The sequence below is a fragment of the Pectinophora gossypiella genome, chromosome 25 (genome assembly GCF_024362695.1).
Source record: "Pectinophora gossypiella chromosome 25, ilPecGoss1.1, whole genome shotgun sequence".
Lineage (NCBI taxonomy): Eukaryota > Metazoa > Arthropoda > Insecta > Lepidoptera > Gelechiidae > Pectinophora > Pectinophora gossypiella.
Window position 1 is genome coordinate 2642297 of NC_065428.1, and position 10026 is coordinate 2652322.

A 10026-nucleotide genomic window follows, 5' to 3' on the forward strand; every position below is an offset into this window, starting at 1 on the left:
AATTGATTATTTTATCTTTATTTTCAAAGGAAGTGGATAGAGCTACAATTAAAACGTCACTATGCCCCTCCATGACGTGACTATGCCCCTCTATGATGTCACTACACCCCTCCATGACGTCACTTCACCCTTACATGACGACACTATGCCCTTTCATGGCGACACTATGCCCCTCCATGACGGTACTACACCCCTCCATAACGCAACTATGCGATTGATATTTACTATGGATTTGCAGGCAGTCTTTGGTGCAGAAAATGTGGAATAAGTTTTAAAGTGGACATAAAAATGCAAGAAGATCCATCATTAGATCTTTACGGACATTTTTAATGGACAGAGGGCTGGTCCATAGATAACATAAACTCACGACTATACCCCAATTGGGGTAGTCAGAGGTACATCCATCGCAAGATAAACTTAGAACACGTAACCTGCTGGGGAATGTCATGAAACCAAGAGGGATTGTATCATGATGGACCATCTCTGACACAGAAACAGGAAACAGAAATCTCGGTGAGCTCCTTTCCATCATGATGGACCATCCCTGACACAGAAACAGGAAACAGAAAGCTCGGTGAGCTATGGTTACTTAGTTCATCTAGCGATGGACGTATCTCTGGCTACCCCAATTGGGTTATAGTCGTGAGCTTGTGTATACTATTATGTACATTGTGCTTTAGACAATTTAGTACTTATATAAATATAGAACCACGACCCATGACTAATTTTAAATACATAATATGCTATGTTCATCGTAAACATATTTTATCTGCATGTAACCTGATAAATACATGAACATCTGTTCTTAAATAAATATCACTACAGAGTATAAAACAAAGTCGCTTTTTCTATCCCTATATCCCTATGTACGCTTAAATCTTCAAAACTGCGCAACGGATTTTGATGCAGTTTATTTTAATAGATAGAGTGATTCAAGAGGAAGCTTTACATGTATAATAACATCCATTAAATAGTGGAGAAATACAGTTATTGTTGAGGTTTTACATGTGATGTCGTTAATAATTTATTATTTCCTCAGCATTGCACCCGAGCGGAGCCGGGGCGGGTCGCTAGTGAAATATCATATCAGTGCCATTCATTAATACGAAGATAAAGTGGAAAAAAATATTATTTATTGAGTAACTTTTGTTTTAGTCCGGATCAGAAAGTGGAACTGTAATTCATGATAACCCAGTTCGACGCGTGCGTGCCTTACATTGTAATTCTCATGGGTTCGAATCCAGACTAAACCACTGAATTCCCGACTTAAAAAGTTAAATCAGAAATCAGAATCATTTATTCAACGTCAATTATCATGGCTAAACTTGTTGAAGGTCAATGTAACATTTTTGAATTTACGTCATTTCGCAAGGTGTTATGGCTAAGGAGAAGAAATGACAAGAAACTGCAACAGTAACACATCTTTTAAATCAATGAGGGCACTTCAATACCAGTCATTTTTATCGTTTAGGTAAGTAATCATTAATCTTATAATAAGCTCTTTTACATAAAGTAAGCTTCACGTGAGCTTTAATCTAGCCGTTTGTACACTCATTGACCTTTTTGTGATCTTTCTAGCTAATACCAGTTTATTTATTTATTAATCTCGAACCAAATATCAATCTCAACCTTGCAATAAACGCAAAAATTAAATAAAAATCAATAATAAAAGTTTCACACACATTTTAACCTTGAAAAAATCCAAAACGAATTTGCTGATTCATCTTTTATCTATAAAAAAAATACAGCTGACTTAACACCCCTGACTACCGTGAGACAGTGGTTACCAACCTTGAAATTTATAATAAGCCATTTAGCAAACATTAGGGGTGAAGAACAATTGGATTTGAAATCTGAGAACCTCAAATTTTCAACGATAATGTATATCACGGTCACAATATAAAGGTGTGAAGGTTCATCCCTATTTATGATTTTTATTAAATATAAAGGGATGATGAATACATTGAAGGGGAAGTTTCGAGAAGGAAGGCCAATTGAGCAGTGCCTAAATATGGTTAGGTGGCCAAACGAAAAAGTACGGGTTCGAATACCGATAGCGTCAATTTATAAAACTTTTCAAAATTAGCAATTAGAGTATACTCCGCCATCCCAGGTATTCTCAGGTACAAACATATTTAACTTCAGCAGCGCAATAAGGGCGACCAATACTGTGCACATATGTGTGTAAGTTAATGGTAAGTTTTGTGCAATAAAATATATTTGATTTGGCTGGGGAGCCATGTCAGGGAACTTTGGCGACTCAATAATAACCACATAATGACCCTGACCCTGAGGTTGATGAGGTTGGTCATTGATCTTACAACCCACATTGGACAAGAAGACTTTAGCTTGCTAGTTCGAAAACTAGCTCTATCTTGTTCTATCACTTATTGTAAGCCAGAGATAGGAAATTGGCAATATCTGTAGAACGCACGAATAAAAGTAAAATCTAAAATCGGCATCATATCTAAATCATCACCATTCTAAAGATCACTTCCATAAACTATCGCGCTAGATGACGTAAGCTTTTTTGAAAATCGAACCCACAGACAGAAATTATTTAATTGTATTGTATTGTTAAACACCTTTACTTTTTTTAAATACATATTTGAATAAAATGAATGGGAAATGACTGATTTCAATGACAATGAATGAATGAGTGAGTGAATGGAAGTGCTAAATCATTCACTAATGACGTTTCATGATGGGATTACGTCTATAAGGGGTGGAATTGGCGATTGAAATTTATTTGACAGGTTGGCTAAGAAAAGAATTATTTAATTAAAATTTTATATTTATTGTAGTTTATTGAAATGTTTTTCTATTTTTCAAAGGCTGTTAGGCACATACTATCGAATCGGCAAAAATACGTATTCGATGATAAAGTGCTTTTAAAATAAGTTTGAATTATTTTATATAACTTTATCTTTATAGTTAATACTTATTTAAAATCTTCTTCTGTTTTCATCGATGTATACCTAAGTTTCTACACACTATTGAATCGGCATAAAAAGTACGAAAATGTTACATTAGGCTAGTTTCTAACTAGTCGAATCAGTTACTTTTTACTAAACGTCAAAACACGAGATTAGGTACTATGGAATTTGTATGAAAAAGCAACCTTTGACGTCATAGAAAAACGTGACAAAACGTCGCACTTACATTTTTTTTTATTACATTTTTCTTTATTTAAATTCATAAATAAGTTAAATAGAAAAACGAAAACGCTTTTTGTAATTTTTACATCTGTCTTTATTTGGTAATCAGAATTTCACAATATATCTTTGACCTAAGAAACTACCCAATTGTGTATTTTTTGTTTGTTTTAAAAGTGCAATTAAAGAGTTTTTGTATTGTATTGTAGTGACTAAGATTAAGAAGGAAATGTTTAGATGGTTTGAATACTGAGCGGATAAACAATAAGAGAATTACGAAAACGGTATATTAGGCGAAGGTTATTGGTAAGGCTGGCAGAAAGACCTAGAAGGACACACATTCCATTACCTTTATCGAAGCGAAATTCCGGCCAAGAAGTTAATGACATCTGCGGCAAATCTACAATAACTCACGTCAAAAAAAAATCGAAGCGAAAGATAATTGATTAGGCCTTAAGGAATGCCTACCTAATCTTCACATCCGTCAAATAAATAAAAATTCACAGATGTGATTTGATACGATTCTGTCAATTTGGCCTCTTAGCCCATGTGAGTTAGTTATCTACAAAAGATAGCAGGCGATAAGATTCGAGTCATGTCGTCATTATATAGATAAACTTTGGGGATCAACAGGTAGAGGTGAAGGGAAAAGTTGTTGTATTTTTGTAGATTTGCCCCGGGAGGCATTCACTTGGTCGGCCAAATGGGGACAACTAAAAGGCTACGTAGTTGCTAGGATATATTAATGTTTTTTACTTTGAACATTTTCAGAATTTGACAAAAATTTTAGGATAATTTGGACGTTATTTTTTAGGATCTACCTAATTCATAGATCCGCTATTAAAAATAATTACTTAATAAAGAATTATAATAAGGAAAATTATAATTTCTAACTGATAGTGATAATGACGAAAGTATGATTCTGCCCACTCTAACGGATGAAAAAATTCTGATACAATCGTAAATAACATCAAAGCGTTTCAATGCCATGAATCGAATTCATAGAGCCCGAGCCAGGATTCGAACCAGGGACTCTCCGATGTAAGTCACGCATTTTTCGAACAGGGGTATCATTAGTAATCATAAATAACGCCCAAACAAAAGTTACATAGCTAAAAAGAAACGTAGCTTGAATAAAGAACTTGGAAGCACCTAAAATATCATCTTAAAAAAGAAACAAAATTTAAAAATAATATGGAATGGCATGAAAATAATAAAAATACTTAATCTTAATTAACGCTTGAACAAAAGTTACAAAATTAAAAGGAAACGCAGCTTGAAAAAGGAACTTGGAAGCATCTAAAATAATTCATAGAGCAGCTAATAACTTGAAAGATCACCTTAGAAAAAAAACAAATTCTAAATTTAAAAATAAAAAGGAATGCCATTAAAATAATATAAACAAAAATCATAACCAGTGATGTCACTCGCAAAAAATATATGTGTCAAACTATTCAAACTCGTTCTATTTTTATTTTCACTAGAGACTGAACTCGTTTCTACATTACATAACTGAATGTCAAGGTAGATACATAAAAAAACGCTAACCCGTTTGCACAACTGTGCAACAAGATAACAATTAACAATTCAACATTATGATTACCATAATTATTTGCAAATGGCTCGTAATCTACATAATATTATTCAAAATGTAGATTCCGCTTCTGTCAGAGATTTTTAGTAGGTACCTACCGACGTACCCACTTATTAAGGTAAAAAAATTGAGAAAACCAAATATGTCGCTTCTACTTAGTTTGTGTAGGCAGTACATACCTAAAAAGTTTGATGATTAAAAATATTTGAAATAAAATTATACCGTACATTATACATAATTATCTGTTATTCGTAGTTTTGTTCAAAACAGCACAAAAAAATGGTTTTCATTTTTTTTAATTTCGGGAAGTACTTATTTACTTGGGTTCTTAACGCTTAAAAAAGTACCTAATAGGTATCATGTGACTGCTAATATGCGGTTTAGTAATTAAAGCGATGTATATTAGACGCCATTGAGTCAATGAAAACTGGCATAAATTCAAAGTTATATAGTTTTCCATGTCATATAGAGTCAGTAAAGAGAAATTTAGGTCCGAACGCTGCAGCCGCGGTCTAAAATAACCCCTTACCACGGGCTATTTTCGCTTTATAATAAAATAACTCCAACATAACGCAACTCAAACATAAAATATGAATAAACCATCCTCCGACACAAAATGCACAGTAAAAGAACCCACACAATTTTCTTTTTTCTTATTTTTTCACTCACTACAACACAAATAGAACAAAATTTAAATTTGAATGCCGATTTTACACTTTTGCTGACTGAAAACACGTAAAAATATTTCAAAAAATAAATCTTAAAAATTAGCTTTTAGTTTTTATTCACTTTTATTTCTGAACGCATTTGAATACTGTTTTAATTTAAAAAATAATAATTTAGTTTACGGAACGCACCGAGCGATAGTCGACGCGACTTCGTTGCCGCGGCCGCAAATTCAACTGGCGGCTGGTTTTCGAACGTTATTTTCTGACGCTTGGCTTTCTGAACAGCGATATACAATCTCCACTCTAGCTTAGCACGTCTCTACACAATGCGTGCACACTGCTGTACGCACTAGTGACGTATTGATATCGGTAGATTTTTTTTATCGAGAAAGATTAGTTAATATAAACATTGTTTTTTTTTTTCATTTCTTATTTTTTTAAATAGTAAAATAACATTTTGTACTACTAACGAATTCCAAAGTACACTATGTAGAGCACAACACAGTTTTCTATAAAAATAACACATATAACGTAAGTATAAAAGTGGTAGGTAAGTATGTACTTATTATTCAAATCTAAATAGAGGACAATAGTGGATACTTACTTAAAAATAAAAACTGTGTCGATAACTCTTTAATTTATTCTTTACGGCTTGATTACATTCATACATAATTATGATAATTAAGTACAAACTCATTATGTCAAATGTCGAAATACAACGCACGTATTGTACGATGTAATTTAATTAATTACCCTAATTTCGTTACCTCGGGATTTACGATTAAAGTATTATTATAGTATTTTGATGCGGCGCATTACCTATCACGTCGGACGTTCTAACAGAAAGCTCGTTGAGGTGTGAATAGTTACTTTATCTTGCGATGGATATTAACAAATAAACGATCTATCTATCTATCTATTCCTCTGACTACCCCATTGGGATAAAGTCGTAAGCTTATGTTGATCTGTTTATTTTATTTCAATATTCGTGTAACATTGAGCTAGGGTTGTCGATTTTAAAACAGCTTAATCAACACATAACTCCCCATAATTTTGTAAACAAATCACTGGAATGAAAAACAAACAAAGTAATCTAACCTAACCTAACCTAACCTAACCTAAAACTTCGACACGCAAATATTTAGTCGATAAATAAAACTATCGACAAAACGTCCTCAAATCCTTACAACACTATTTTACATTCACACACTCCCAATTTACTCACACATACACACTTTTGAGCTTTAAGCTCTCCTGTAGACTTGCAATTGGCAACCCTATGACATATATCATAAGGGTGGATTTATCTTATTCTTTGTTAGTATTTAGTCTAGATCTCCTGTTTGGTGTCATATTTAGAGATAAGCGAAGGTGAGATAAAAGGTACAGACATAAAATCACGCCTGTAAACCCATAATGCGTAAGAGACAAAAGTAATCAGAAGACAGGAACTTTTGATATTTATTTATTTATTATTATTATACATTGCAACATACACGAGCAAATCGTTACAAGTTTACACACAAAGAAGTATACTTAACATTAAAAAAGTTAAACAATATTAATTTCAATACATAATTTCGAACTATTGTATCGTACTTGCAGGCATCATACTTTCAAACGTTCTCTTGCACTCATTCATCAAGTATGAAAGTAAACAAAAAAAACACATCACAGTGAGGTGCACTGTCAAGCATGAAGCCAAGAAGAGCTTTTCGACGGGAAACGGGAACGGGACAGTTGCTTTCTTCATTGAGTAATCTAAATAATTAATACGAAGTGGTGTTTTGTGGTTAATGATCGCATTAAGTTAGTCGGAAGACATTCGCGAGTGTTATTATATTGGAGTATTCAATAAACAAAGTGTATCTGCCTATTTTCGCTTCGTGCTGGGAAGCCGCTTCATAACTCAAAAGTTTATGCGGACTTTTGAGTTAATTCGTTTGGGGTTCGGAGTAGGAGTCTACTCCGAGGGTGGGGGCTTAGGTTTCATCATCATCACCTTTCATCATTTCATTAATCATCAAGAAAAAAAATACGTCAGACATGGCTGTATGGGCATAGTTCCCTTTGCCTTACCCTTCGGGGAAAACCAAAACAAAAAAAAAAATGAAGCCAAGAAGTACGATGCACGCGGTACGGGAGTTTGTCTGTGGGTTACCGTGTGTGAGAAATGCTGCGCCATATGAAGTCCTAAAATGGATTATCTTCTTATCGTGTGGGTTGGGCGTTGGATTACCAACCAATTGGTTTCAGGGTTATTACTGAGCCGCCAAAGGCCCCTGACATGAGTCATGTAACGACTACTTACATACAACAGTAAGTAGTAACCGGGACCAACGGCTTAACGTGCCTTCCGAAGCACGGATAAACTTTCTGACAATCAGGTGATCAGCCTGTAATGTCCTAACCAAACTAGGGATCAGAAAATGATTATGACGGAACATATGGTGACTAGTGCCCTTATTGAGTGCTAATTCCTTCGACTTTCCAGGCTCATCATCATCAGTTTAAGAGCCACCCTCTTGTCATGTCGCATTTTCCATTCCAGTCTATCAAAGGCCAATTCCTTGACTTCCCTATAAGACACGACATTAACCTTTTCTTTAATCTGTTCCATGTAAGCTCTTCTTGGTCTTCCAGGCTACGTTACCCAAACAAAAATAGATGGAGCTGTTCATATTTAACGTGATAATTACATAGTTTCTCATTGCTCGGGTCCTTGCATTGTCCGGAGTCCGGAGATAGAAAATGATAAAAGCATTTTTTCTCATTTTTCTTTTTAGTAAAAGTAAGCGTCCTGCCTCCTGATTTTCGTAAAACGAAATACTTTTACGGCTCGAAGGGAATGTTTTTTGTGATATGTCCCCACCGGGATATGAACCCGGGACCTTCAGATCGTGAAGTCAACGCTTAAACCACTGGACCTCGGAGGCCGCCCGGCCGTTAGGAAACAAAATGAAAGTCAGTGACTTAAATTTGTATTTTTACCTCTTGAATAAGACTGTTAACACATATGAGTTATTTGTGTATGACTTCATTTATTAATACATACAAAAACATATTATGAATCCTCTCATGACACACTGACCAAGATGCGGTTTTTCTACAAGCAGAGTGAATAAGAAAATTGCCTTTAATTAAATCATTATTGAACTGCAATTTGCAAGTAATGCGGTTATATACGAACGCAGGTAGGTGTTTTCGGTGGATAACAAAATGACAGGTATAAATTAAAATATAATTAGGACGTGCCTGTAGGAATCGGGGCCAAAAGCTGCAATGCGTGGTACGAGCTAGATCTTTTTTTTTGTAATTTTCTGGCCTGGTTACATAGACCTTTGGGCCACGTCTTCATTTTGGAGCTGGTTCCAGCAAACACATAGAAATATGCATTTATATTTTTTGAAATGTTTTCTTAATGTAATCGAGCTAGATCTGCCAAAGTACAGAAGCCAGTGTTGTGACGTTCATTAGCATAGTGACGTATCAGTCGAGATTAGGTCGATTGATTGTGTTATTTAAAGCTCTTATCTAGGGCCTTAGCCAAGTTGTAAACGAATATTACAATCGACGGTAGACGCGGATCCATCCTTTATGTCTTGTCACCAGATCGCAGACAAACTATCTCTGTAGAGAAGTAGATAAAATTGCAGTGGCCACCACTGACCCAACCTGTCGCCCGGGGGGGTGGATAACCCTACAGCCTGGGAAGACTATCGCACGTGGAACTTTCATGAGACCTGTTTAATTCTTTGTCAAATTCTATAGCCGTTAAAAAAAAAACAAAATGGCGGGAAAACAAGATGGCCGCCATACAGAGTCAACCGTTAGAGGTAGGTGGATCAGTTTCGAACAAACAAACACAGAACATGCGAGTCATGACCAACATCCCCCCCCCCCCCCCCCTTGATCCGCGCATGATCGACGCCGCATTATTATTAAACATTTCCTCACAAGCAATGTCACGAGGAATCATTGTATTATTAATAGATCTTTAGGTACCCACTATAATATGTATGCAACTCATTGACTCTAAATAAAACTGCGACTGAAAATGACGTGAATGAAGTGTTGTGGTTACATCATCATAAACATTGTTGAATGAAGTGTCGGCTATTCTAGTAAAATGCAACACTGTGCAACAGATATTTATATATTCTGTTAAATAGATTAAGTACTTATATTTTTTTTGATATCACTTATTGTAGATTTTCCGCAGATGGCATTAACTACTTGGCCGGTCAAATGGGGAGCGACGAAGGCTCTCACCCGGTACAACGTTTAAGACAACAGGCCTGAGGGGCCCAGTTGGGCGCGAACCTCGGCTCAGGGCGTCGTCTGAGAGGAAACATATTTGAAAGAATTGAGAGAATGTTAAATTGATGGCTGTGACATTTAAAGAGAAAAAGGACTTTGTCAGCTGTTCCGTTTTTCTCTTACTATCTTAGAACAAATAATTACCAGTTTTTACAGTCCGCTGATGGTTTTATTACAATACCAGAGTAGATAACCGGTACAATTGATTTCATAACTTTCTTTTTTTGCCATACGATTGAAGACTAAAGTAAGACCGAGGGGGGTGAGGTAAACCTAGCTCAGCTGCTGG

General features: G+C 35.3%; 1 protein-coding gene across 3 annotated transcripts in view; it reads right to left on the bottom strand.

Annotated features, from left to right (window-relative positions):
* LOC126378102 (limbic system-associated membrane protein-like) overlaps nucleotides 1-5740 on the bottom strand; it is a 214842-nt gene extending 209102 nt beyond the window's left edge. For all 3 annotated transcript variants that reach the window (XM_050026270.1, XM_050026268.1, XM_050026267.1), the window contains exon 1: nucleotides 5607-5740. The gene's annotated coding sequence lies outside the window, so the exon portion shown is untranslated. The remainder of the gene's footprint in view (nucleotides 1-5606) is intronic.
* Between the last annotated feature and the right edge of the window lie 4286 nt (nucleotides 5741-10026).